Below are 12,147 nucleotides of genomic sequence, written 5' to 3'. Positions count from 1 at the left end.
CCCCCTGTGGCCCCCTCCTCACCAGCAGCCCCCCCAGTGGAGGGTCACCCCCGAGCACAGCCTGCACGGAGCAGCGCAGCCAAGGACATGGCAGCTGGGCAGTGGGGATAAGACTCCACCCTCGCGCCCCATCGGGCACAGATGATTCTCGAGGGCGTGGGCAGAGGGCATGGCCGCTATGGTGCTGCTGGGCCACCTGGGCGATCTGTGGCGGGCTGTGGAGGTGGTGGGTGGCCCTGTGGGTGGACAGGGTGGGGGTGGGGTGGGTAAGGCAGAGCAGGCGGGGTGATTTGGGGGCAGGGGCGGGTTTGGGGCACTCGGTCTCTAAAAGGTTCATCATCACTGGGCTATAGCTTCTTTTTGCATGAAGACTGATGCAAACAATCAGTTAAGCAGCTCTGATTTCTCGATGCTTCCTGTTACTTTCTTGCTGTTTTCTCTCTTTAGTGGACTGACTTTTTCCTTGAGTTTTTTTCTTATTATTTATATGTTGAAAGAAACTTTTTTATTATTATCTTTGACTTTTGTTGCAAATCTTTGCTCATTCTGAGCCTTTGTTTTCCTGACTTCATCTTTACAGATTCTGGCTATCTGTTATATTCTGCCTTAGTTATGTGTTCCTCTTTCCATTTTTCCCAATTGTCCTTTTTGTCTTTCAGTTTATCAGAGAACTCTTTGTGCAGCCATGTTGGCTTCTTCTTGGGTTTCTTGTTTTTCTTTTTCAGTGGTATTATGGTGGACTGGGCTTTTATGATCATATTTTTCAGAGTTTCCCAAGCTTCTTGTTTTCCCTTTTAGGACTTTCGTCCAAGGAATCTTTCCCAAGCTCTCTCTGAGTTTGTTAAATCAACTCTTTTAAAGTCTAAGACTCTGGTATCATTATGTTCTATTGCTTGTGTTTGTATTATATTAAATTCCAGTATGACACGGTCACTCTCACCCAAGGTTCCTACAGTTTCAACTCCCTCTATCACTTCTTCTCGGTTCATGAGAATTAAGTCCAGTATGGCTGTCCCTCTAGTTCCGTCCTCTACTTTTTGGACAACCAAGTTGTCAGCCAGGTTGGTCAGGAACCTATTTGATTTCTCACTTGGCTTTATAGGTTAGCACCCGCACTGGAAACAAACTCATGTGAAATGTGCCATTCTACAGCCATTCACATTCATAACTGCCCTCACTGCTGCAGTTGAAGCTTTCAGATACTCTTCAAAGGTAGTCCCATGCAGAGAGCATTACAGTTGTCCATTTGGGAGGAGACTAAGGCATGATGACTGAGAGAAGGACCTCCCCTCTCTTTTTTAATATTTAGCCTCTCTCCTGCACTTTTAATTTTCAAATAAGTTTTCCTTCTGTATACATGTTTTTACTTATTTGTTTGTTTGTTTGTGATATTTAACTTCAAGGTTGAATTGTATTATATAGCAATGAATGAATCAGTTGAAAATAAAGAAAGATTCTTCCTGCATCATAGGCATCATAGAATGAACAGATTGGTTATGTGGTGAAATTATATCAGTCAAGAAGAACTTGAACACTGGGCGCTATCTAACAAAATGAAATTCAATGGTGAGAAAAGTAAGGTTCTACATTTAGGCAAGAAAAACCAAATGTACAGGTATACTATAGGGGGTACCTTGCTCAATAGTAGTGACTGTGACAGGGATCTTGGAGTCCTAGTGGACAATCAGTTAAGTATGAGCCAGCAATGTGCTGCGGCTGCCAAAAAAGCCAACACAGTGCTAGGCTGCATTAACAGAGGGATAGAATCAAGATCACGTGAATTATAAATACCACTTTACGATACCTTGGTAAGGCCACACTTGGAATACTGCATCCAGTTTTGGTCACCACGATGTAAAAAAGATGTTGAGACTCTAGAAAGAGTACAGAGAAGAGCAACAAAGATGATTAGGGGACTGGAGGCTAAAACATATAAGGAACGGCTGCTGGAATTGGGTATGTCTAGCTTAATGAAGAGAAGGACGAGGGAGGACATGATAGCAGTGTTCCAATATCTCAGGGGCTATCACAAAGAGGAGGGACTCAAGATATTCTCCAAAGCACCCAAAGGCAGGGCAAGAAACAACGGATGGAAACTAATCAAGGAGAGAAGCAACCTAGAACTAAGGAGAAACTACCTGACAGTTAGAACAATTAACCAGCTGCCTCCAGAAGCTGTGAATGCTCCAACACTGGAAGTTTTTAAGAAGAGACTGGACAGCCATTTGTCTGAAATGGTATAGGGTTTCCTGCCCGAGCAGGGGGTTGTAGTAGATGATCTCCAAGGTCCCTTCCGACATTATTATTATTATTGTTGTTGTTGTTATTATTATTATTATTATTATTATTATTATTATTATTATTATTATTATTATTATTATTATTATTATTATACGTGAACCTCAGTCAACTGAACATTCAAATTGACTGGCACTAATGGTTGACATGGGTTGCTGCCAGCATCCTAGGTTGTTAATAATAATAATAATAATAATAATAATAATAATAATAATAATAATAATAATAATAATAATATCTGCAAATGCTTGTGATTCAATTATAGATGGGGAGGGAGGGGGCAGGGTGGAGGGGAAGAGGGATCTGTTGTTACTCTATCAACCACCTCCGCTATGATGCTCCCCCATTTGGGCCCCAAGCTAACTGGCAAAACCAGGTCTTTAGTCCCTAAGGAAAGGCCAGGAAGGTTGGGGCCTATCTCACATCAGAGGGCAAGATGTTCCAGGGGGTAGGTGCAATGATAGAGAAGGCCTTTCTTCTGAACCCTGCTAGCTGGAATAATTTATATTTCTTTAAAGATACTTCTGGTATTTGATTTCTTGATTCATAGCTTAAAATTGTCCCTATTTTGCTCTCTTTGATAATATTCTGGAGCACTAGCTATGATTATGGAGAAGATCTCTGATAAATATTTTGAATATGCTTGCAAAGCACTATGTCTACTAAGAGACCAAGGACTGATATGGATATTGTTACCCGGATGAACTCTTATCATCTATAGAATGTATAGATCTATAGAAGGATCCAGAAAATCAATTTGCATTTATTTATTGCAGCAAAAATTACTCTGTAAATCAGATAATACCCATGTAAGCTTATTTTGCTTATTGGCACTACACCCAACATTTGGGTATAGAATCTCATTGTAGAAGAATTTCATAAATTTCTTTTATAATTTGTTTCTACTTTATGTGTGGCAAGATGGACATACCAGTTTCTACTCTATTCTTTCCTACGAAAGTTTGAGGGCTTGAATACAATATCTTTTGCTTCTTTTAAATGTGCCTATTTCAGATTTCAAACTCTCACACACTCAGCTGCTGGGTGAGAATTACAGTTTTTCAAGGCTGAGCAGATAATAATAGACAAGGAAGGAAATGTACATCAACAGAGTCTCTTGGAAAGAAAATTTGCCTAGGTGGTTTTGCTTTCAATGGGAACATGCAGAAAAGTAGTCAAAATCCAGTCCAGTGTTCAGAGAGCCAAGTCAGGTTTATCAGCCAGTCCAAGGTCAGCATTTCACAAGGTGTAATGCACCAGAACAGGGAATCAGACAGCTGCTTTCAACAGAGAAATGTGGATCAAGGCTGCCTTTTAAGTAAGATTGCAACAATTGTCTTTAATTAAGAGACTTACTTCCTTGCTCGGCATCTTTGTTCTGCTATCCATGTACTCACTGAGTCCTAGGTTTTAGGATGCCACCCTGACAAATACAGGTAATTCCTGATTTGGTACCCATTGGTTCAGCTGGAGCAACTTCTTTAGAGTCTGAGTCTGAGCCCCGGGCTGTAACAGAACAAGTATTTTCATTATACTCACAGGATTGTTTCTATCTGGATTCATTGAACCTGATGAATGGCAGCTTGAGTAGTCAGTTGTCAGTATTCTCAACAATTGGTCAATCTATTTCCACCATCTGATATTTGTTATGTCTGAGATGGCCACTATTTTGCATTTTCTACAAACATCTTCATTTTCAGATTATTAAAAATTTGATATCAATGATGATAAAAAACACACAATTTTTTATATCCTTCAATCTCATTGGCCTGGCCTCACAGCCATACAGAAAAGCTAGTTGATTCTGTTGCATGATATATTCAAACTACAGTACTGTTCATATCTTTTTGTTTCCAGAAGGAAAAAAGGACATTGGACGCTCACTTCAAGCAAGATGTCATTTTTTTGTCTGCTACACCAGTTCTTCTCACTTCAGTTCTGAGGTACGTAAAATAATCACTTGTCCAGTTATTTAGTTTCCTGTTTTTATTGCATCACTGGATGAGTCAGGTAGAGTCAGATGATATTTGGTTTTAATGGGAATTATCCAGAAACTAATTTTATCAGCTTCAATTGTGATACGACTAATCATTTCTTGTAGATTTTCCTGACTGATGATTTGGATAGCCACACCATCAATAAATGTTAAATCCATAACCAAATCGTTGCGTAACATTGCCGGTAACCTTTCAGTCTAATGATTTTCTCAAAATACAAACCAGGCCTATATTGATTAAAAGTGGTAAGACAATGCCACCCTGAAAAACACCAGATAAGATGAAGAAATCTTGGATCGAGTCTCTGTATGCTCTACATGGACAGCTTGTAATCTGATAAAGGGCTTGGATGACTTGGTGCATTTTATGTGGTAGGAACCAGGAACATTGCCCAAATGCTGTCACTGTCTACACTATCAAATACTGCTTTGAAATCAACAAATGATAGGTTTTCTTGAAGGAACTCAAAACACAATTCCCGTAGGTAACACTGCAAAGATTTGATTAGTGCATTTATGTCCAGTTTTAAATCCAGCTTGCTTTTCTTTAACTCTTTTATCCTTTTCAGACAGGAGATACTTAAGAAATATTGCTTCCAGAATTTTTATATCCCATATTGAGCAGAGAAATATCTCCATGATTGCTACAAGAAGGGTTATCTTTACTTAGGTGATTGAATGATTGAACTGACATTTTCTTTGATGAAGTGTCAATTTTCCTACATAAAAACTAAAGGACTTGGAACCAAAGATACCAGAGGAGTCCTACATATTGCTGACCTTGGCTCATTTGCCTTTACGCATCTATTAACTTTTTAGATTTCATCTAGTCTCGTTGAGCCTTTGTCTACATTGTATATTAGTTTTTTCTATTTGTGAATCGTAGTTAATAATACTAGCATCCAGAGTTGCTGGAGCTGGACTGAAATTCCTTGAAATATTTCTTCCACTATTCTCACTTGTCTTCTTTTATTTCATAGCATCATTTCATCTGTGATAATGCTAGTAGGTGTTGTGTGTTTTCTTGCTGTTTCTTTCATGAACTGAAATAGATTTAGATCAAAATTTTCTCCATGTTTTAATTCTGCCACTTTTTAGTTGGCAGTTGCCCTCCGGGTGAGATTCAAGGTGTTGGTAATGACCTTTAAAGCCCTACATGGCATGGGTCCAGATTACCTACGGCAGCACCTGCTGCCGGCGTCAACTTCCCTCCGCCCAGTGTGCTCCCACAGAGTGGGCCTCCTCAGGGTGCCTCCGATCAGAGAATGTCGATTGGTGGCCCCCAGGGGGAGGGCGTTCTCTGTGGGCACGCCAGACCTATGGAACCGCTTGCCGGTTGAGCTCCGGACGGCCCCCGACCTTCGCTCCTTCCGACGCGATCTAAAAACTTATTTATTTGAACAATCCGGCCTGGTCTGATGGGGTTGGGGTTTGGATTTGGTTTTAACATTGTTTTAATCATTGTTTTATATTGGGCATAATTATTTAATTCTTTTTAACTTTTGTATGTATATTTTGATATTTATTGCCCTGTACACCGCCCTGAGTCCTTCAGGAGAAGGGCGGTATAAAAATTTAATAAATAATAATAATAATAATAATAATAATAATAATAATAATAATAATAATAATAATAATAATAATAATATAATTCCTGATATTGTCTAATTTTATTTTTAACTAAATGAGCCACATTTTTATCCCTAGATTGATCTTTGCTAGGTATAATAGGTTTCCTTTGATATTTTTTTTTAGCATTTACCTAGTTCTTTGCACGCATGTTTCTTGGTATACCCAATCACCTTGACTGCTATACTATAAATAATATTTTTCACTTTAGACAAGTAGGTCTCTAGAATTGCCCACTTATGTTCAGATTATTTTCAGAATTCTTTTGAGAGGGATTTCTTTCTCATCATCAGGTTGTTTAATTAATTGATTAAGTCACTTAATTCTGTAAGATCTATAATTAATTCTATTTATTTTTAGTCTAGCATATGCTAAAGCATGGTGAGTGATAATACTTACTTCCCCAAAACTTTGACTGTCAGAAACAGAATTTCAAAAATTTCTAATCATTACAGGGTCTATTTTTTTTAGCATCTTTATTGAGCCAGGTTTATATATACTGAATTTTATGACTAAAAGGAGTGTTTGCTAATACTAGATAAGATTTAATAGAAATACTGTAATCTCTACTTGCATTTTTGCATAGGATATATCTGCCCATTCTACTCTATATCTTTACAGTCATTGTAGCCATTTTGGGTACTGAACTGCCCAACTACTCAGTCATTTGCTATGATTTCGGCATCCAGTACTTGACTGAACAGAAGTACTCTGTTTCCTCATTAGCAGCAAAGTTAATTGGCATAGAGCTAGAGGTGATAGAAAAATACATAATGTGGCCCTGCAGATGTAGCACAACTAGGTATACATTCACTGCTTTCTAACTTATGACTGTGTTGGCAAGCTGAGTTGATAAAGCCACACTAATTCACAATAGGTAGATCTAGTTATACAGCTACTACAATACAATTTAGAACTTGAGTTCAGAGCTGGTATTTTAATTAAGATTAATGCCTCTCTTTAATCAAAAGCTAGTTTGGAGTAGTGGTTAAGGTTAGTAGTGGTTAAGGCTAGAAACAAGGAGACTGGGAGTTCTAGTCCTGCCTTGATTACAAAGCCAGCTCGGTGATCTTGGGCCAACTCCTCTCTCTCAGCCCTAGGAAGAAGGAAGCAATGGCAAACCACTTCTAAAATCTCCTCAAGAAAATTTCAGGGAGTGGCCCAGGCAGTGGCCAGGAGTCAGCACCGACTCAGAAACATCTGAAAACTGACAAGGCAAAGAAACACTGTTTGGGAAGTGGAGGCTAGCAGAGAGTGATTAAGGAGAATTTCTTAACTTTGAGGAAAGAAGCAGCTAGGAGCAGCCGCTGTGTCTACCCTGTAAAAAGGTAAAGGTAAAGGTTCCCCTGTGCATGTGTGCTAGTCGTTTCCAACTCTAGGGGCCGGTGCTCATCTCCGTTTCAAACCCAAAGAGCCAGCGCTTGTCCAAGGATGTCTCCGTGATCATGTGGCCGGCATGACTAGACGCCAAAGGCGCACGGAACACTCTTACCTTCCCACCATAGTGGTCCCTATTTTTCTACTTGCATTTTTACGTGCTTTCGAACTGCTAGGTTGGCAGAAGCTGGGACAAGTAACAGGCGCTCACTCTGTTACGCGGCACTCGGGATTCGACCCGCCAAACTACCAACCTTCTGATCGACAGGCTCAGCATCCTAACCCACTGAGCCACCGCGTCCCTTTTTGTCTACCCTGTAGGGAGGGCATTTCTGGCAATGGCATACAGGAAATACTGTAGTGTGGTTGTTCCATAAGCTATTCCGCAGAATCCACCATTGATCCACAAATGATATATAGAGGTAATCCTCGACTTACAACCACAATTGATCCCAAAATTTCTGTCACTAAGCAAGACAGTTGTTAAGTGAATTTGGACCCATTTTACAACTTTTTGTAAATCACTAAGTCACAAGATAAGCTCAGCAACATATAGGGCTGGTAGCAAGAATAAATTGCTTACTTAAGTGGGAATGAATGAAAGGCAAACTTCACTGAAATTTGAAATAATTATTTGCATAAACCTCTTCCAACATATCTGGAAATATTTTAGCGTGAACAGCTTGAATTCTTCTTGTCCATTGGAAAGTTCAAGTTAGAACAAACTCAGTATTGTTTTCTGTTTGAGGATTAACTTCTGTACAAACAGTGTTGTACAGGGGACCTCATTAGTAAGGTTGAATTAGATAACCTCTAGGCTCCATTCCAGCTGCCATGATAACTAGGGAGAATTTTCATGCTTAATTTTGGGGAAAATCTTTGCTTAGTGATGGTATGTTAATATATTGCCTTCCAGTTATGTAAATGAAGGTCATTGAGTACAGTGGACCTTCCTATGTTCTGAACTGGATAGCCTTTCTCCTCGTACTTCTCAGTAGAGCATTAGGATGAGAGGTAAGGGGACTATCTGTTCCCAGTTTAATAAGACTTAGGACTTGAATAAGGAAACAAATTAGTTAATCATAGACTAAAAGAAGGCTGAAAAGAAGATACCTCTATGCCTAATGTCTGTATAATATTTTAATTTGACTTTTTTCAACTTCAAGTTCTCCAAGACAACTGCCAGTAGCAGTTGAAAATACCAAAAGTGAAAATAAATATAACTTTAAAAGTTGTATTACAATAATTATTACAGTAATCATTCAATCTTTTACAGTAAATAGCTAATTATGGTATGTTAGGCAATAATCGCTTGCTGAAAGGGCAGTAAAAATATGGTGGAAACATCAACATTATTGACAACAGAATGTCTGAATAGCCTCCACTATGAAGTATAGGTAGTCCTTGACTTACAACAGTTCATTTAGTGACTATTCAAAGTTACAACGTCATTGAGAAAAAGTGACTTATGACCGTTGCAACATCGTCTTGGTCATGTGACCAAAGTGTGGATGCTTGGCAACAGGTTTATATTTAGGACGGTTGCGGTGTCCCCAAATCATGTGAAGATCTTTTGTGGATCTTCTGACAAGCAGAGTCATTGGGAAAACCAGATTCACTTAACAATCTGGTTATTAACTTAACAACTGCAGTGATTCACTTAACAATGGTGGCAAGAAAAGTTGTAAAATGGGACAAAACTCACTTCACAAGTGTCTCGCTTAGCAACAGAAATTTTGGGCTCAATAATGGTCGAAAGTCGAGGATTCCGGAAGCATGGGATTCAGCTCCAGAATTCCTAGCAATGGCCATTCTAGATGGGGAATTCCGAAGTCCTGTCTTCTAAATGCTGCCACGCTCAGCCTGTGCCAGAGTCTTGCATTGCAGTATACCAGCTTTTCATTTAATCCATTCAATTCAAATGATTTAGATCCGGTGGATCTAAACTAGACAAGAGAGTGTCAGTGAGCAATGTGCAATGTGTTAGCTACTCCTGATATAAATAATTAACTGTCTCAGTCTAGGCCAGGGGTAGGCAACCTCGGTCATCCATGAGTCATAAAAGAGCCGAGGTTGCCTACCCCTGGTCTAGGCATACCTGATCAGAATTATGTTTTACACATTTCAAGTGGCAATTATTACAGGTAAACAGGTACAGCATTAGTATTTTTCTTTTGTCTTTCCTCTCCAAACACTAATGATTCAAGTTGAATTGGCAATACAACCTATGAAGGAGGAAATATTTTCATGGGATGGGTCCTGCTCTGGAGTCTCAGGTATTACTGGAGCCATGGAGTCATTAGCCTGAAATTGTCTGTAGTAGTACAAACACAAACACACACACACACACACACAGAGAGAGAGAGAGAGAGAGAGAGAGAGAGAGAGAGACTTTCCCATAATATTTGAAGAAAATTCCACTAAAGGGATTTGGTTTTGCCCCACCAGTTTCTTTAGCTTGTACCTTGTGGCTTTTGGTTAGAGGCCTTGTCCGTCCCCCCCCCCCCCAACCAGTGAACATATCTGACATTCATCAAAATATGAGCTTGCCCTTGGCTAATGTGACTTTGGTTCAAGCACTATAACTCTCAGGAGGAATAATCATCAAACACAAAATGCATTTCTTCAGGGCACTACTTGAATACTTTCCTACTGTTTATATTCCCTTAAAAAAAACAACAGTGAGATCTGACAACATTGGTGTGACTTTTTAAAACAGCCAGAGACAGCAACAGGAAGACAGTCTCAGATGTGAATTGAAAGCAGCTGTCAGAGAATTTTTTTATTCTCGGTTACCTGCGCAGAGTCATATGCTTGAGATGGGCAGCTATGAATTGAATAAATTAAAAAATTAAAAAATTGCTGGAAGCCAGCTGCTGATCCAGGAAATCAGAATCAAATAATGAACAGGAATATATAGGGCCAAGAAGACCTAGATGATCTAGTGCAGGGCTGTCAAACTGCTGGCCCATGGGCCAGATGCGTCATGCCGAAACTGCCCCCACCCCATTGCCAGCAATGGGGAAAAAAGTCACGATATGTCGCAACATGGCACGTGACGTTGCGAGTTTGACACCCCTGATATAGTGGGTCTCTTTCAAAAGAGCTCTGGATTTTTAAAAATATCAAAAGCAGCTGTGCAAGACCCCAGTTTGTTTTTGATCCAATCAATAAAGAAGCATGAACCCACATTTTGGCTGTGAAAATCAGAAGGGGTAGGTCTATATAGGACAGAAGATTCTTAATTCTATCCACATAGTGCCCACAGTATTTGAAAGATTAGTTCTGTACTTTTTTCATAATTCTGAAGTTGCATAATAGCTTCCTCCGCTCCCTGCCTCCCTTCCATGTGATTGGCCTTAAGGGCATTCTTGTCCTAATTAATTCACTTCTCCTACATGGCTCCAATCCAATCCAGTGTGACCGAGGGATAGATTAAATGTTTGCTTTGTATATACCTACTTTTCTTGTCTTTTCTTTCATTCCAGGCAAGGGAAGGCGAAAATGATTAAGGACATATCTCTCATTCTCTATGTACAGTATATAAAAACACAACATATTTATTTCAGTTACTAATGGATGAAGACAAATGAAACCTATACCATTCTACTAATATAAAACTAATGATTAACTTAAGAAATCACCTTCATTCATTATTATGAGAGAGTCTGCATAATGTGCTATAGTGGTTAACGTGCTGAACTAGACGTGAGAAAAATCCATTAGGCATGGAAGGCCATTGAGTGTGGACCAGTAGTATAGGAGAATGACAGTTTAGTGCTGACCATTAATTGACTAGATTCTTGTGTACAGGTGTGAGAAATAAATCAGCTTAACTAGAAATTAATGTGTGGTTCTGATTCTATGTACCTCTCTTTCAACCTAGACCAGAAAGTAAAAAGACATCTATCTATCAAGCCACAATGGGAAAATGTGGTAGATTACAGTAGATTACAATGAAGAGGCTTTCATCCTGCATTAGATTGATTCAGAATCATCATCATCCAATATGTCGAATGAACTTATTAATGTTTATTAATCATAGAAAGATATTCAAAATAGCTTCTTCCCACATGAATCTTTATCCTTTGTACAATATGATGACAATTGTCGTTCTTAATGAGGACAACTTTTAAAATCAATTTAATTCACATATAAAATGTTCTGAGGGAAGAGACTTTTTTTTTTAATCAGGAATTCACAGAAAGGGTTGGCTTATAATCAAGCCCCACCATCTTTTTCCTGGGTCTTTTCAAGTTGAGTCAAGGAGGATGAGACAGAAGATTGTTCATTTGAAACAACCTTCAATAGGAGGGGGAAAAAACCCTTCATACCAGTATTTATCAATCTTGGTCATTTCCAGGTGTGTAGTTTCCAATTCCCAGAATTCTCTTCAATGGCTGTGCAGTGGTAGCATGCTGGGATTTGAAGACCACACACCTGAAAATAGCCAAGGTTGGAAATTTCTGCAATATGAAGATATTGGCCTCTCAGGAATGAAGGTAGTGAGTTGTGAAGCTAAAGGCAGGCTGGCAGCCTTTGTTTTATATTCATTGCATATTAAAATCTTCCAAATGTAACCTAACATAGTTTTCCCCCAATAAACTATGAATTGTTGATACCTTTGGTTTGTGTGCTTCTCCCTCTTCTGCTCTAGCACAGGCACAAGGAGTTTGGAAGTCCATCTATTTTTGATTGACCAACAATAGTTGTCATATGTGAAATTGTAAAAACTTATGAAAACTTATTTCATCTCCATTCAGGGGGACATCTTCAGTGTGCTTTGAATTGTGCACAATTGTCCCCTTGAATGGAGATGAAACATTTGCGGCCAAATTGCCAAGCTC

The 12,147-nt window shown here is 39.1% G+C and overlaps 1 protein-coding gene across 4 annotated transcripts in view; it reads left to right on the top strand.

Annotated features, from left to right (window-relative positions):
• PRLR (prolactin receptor) overlaps positions 1-12,147 on the top strand; it is an 85,739-nt gene that overhangs the window by 39,797 nt on the left and 33,795 nt on the right. For 2 of the 4 annotated variants that reach the window (XM_081319343.1, XM_081319341.1), the window contains 2 exons: positions 4,156-4,241; positions 5,275-5,299. The gene's annotated coding sequence lies outside the window, so the exon portion shown is untranslated. The remainder of the gene's footprint in view (positions 1-4,155; positions 4,242-5,274; positions 5,300-12,147) is intronic. The other 2 variants (XM_081319342.1, XM_081319340.1) reach the window with 1 other exon arrangement.

The sequence above is a fragment of the Vipera berus genome (genome assembly GCF_964194415.1).
Source record: "Vipera berus genome assembly, chromosome: 2".
NCBI classification, from domain to species: domain Eukaryota; kingdom Metazoa; phylum Chordata; class Lepidosauria; order Squamata; family Viperidae; genus Vipera; species Vipera berus.
Note: the sequence above shows the minus strand (reverse complement) of the source record. Positions and strands in the feature narration are given on the sequence as shown.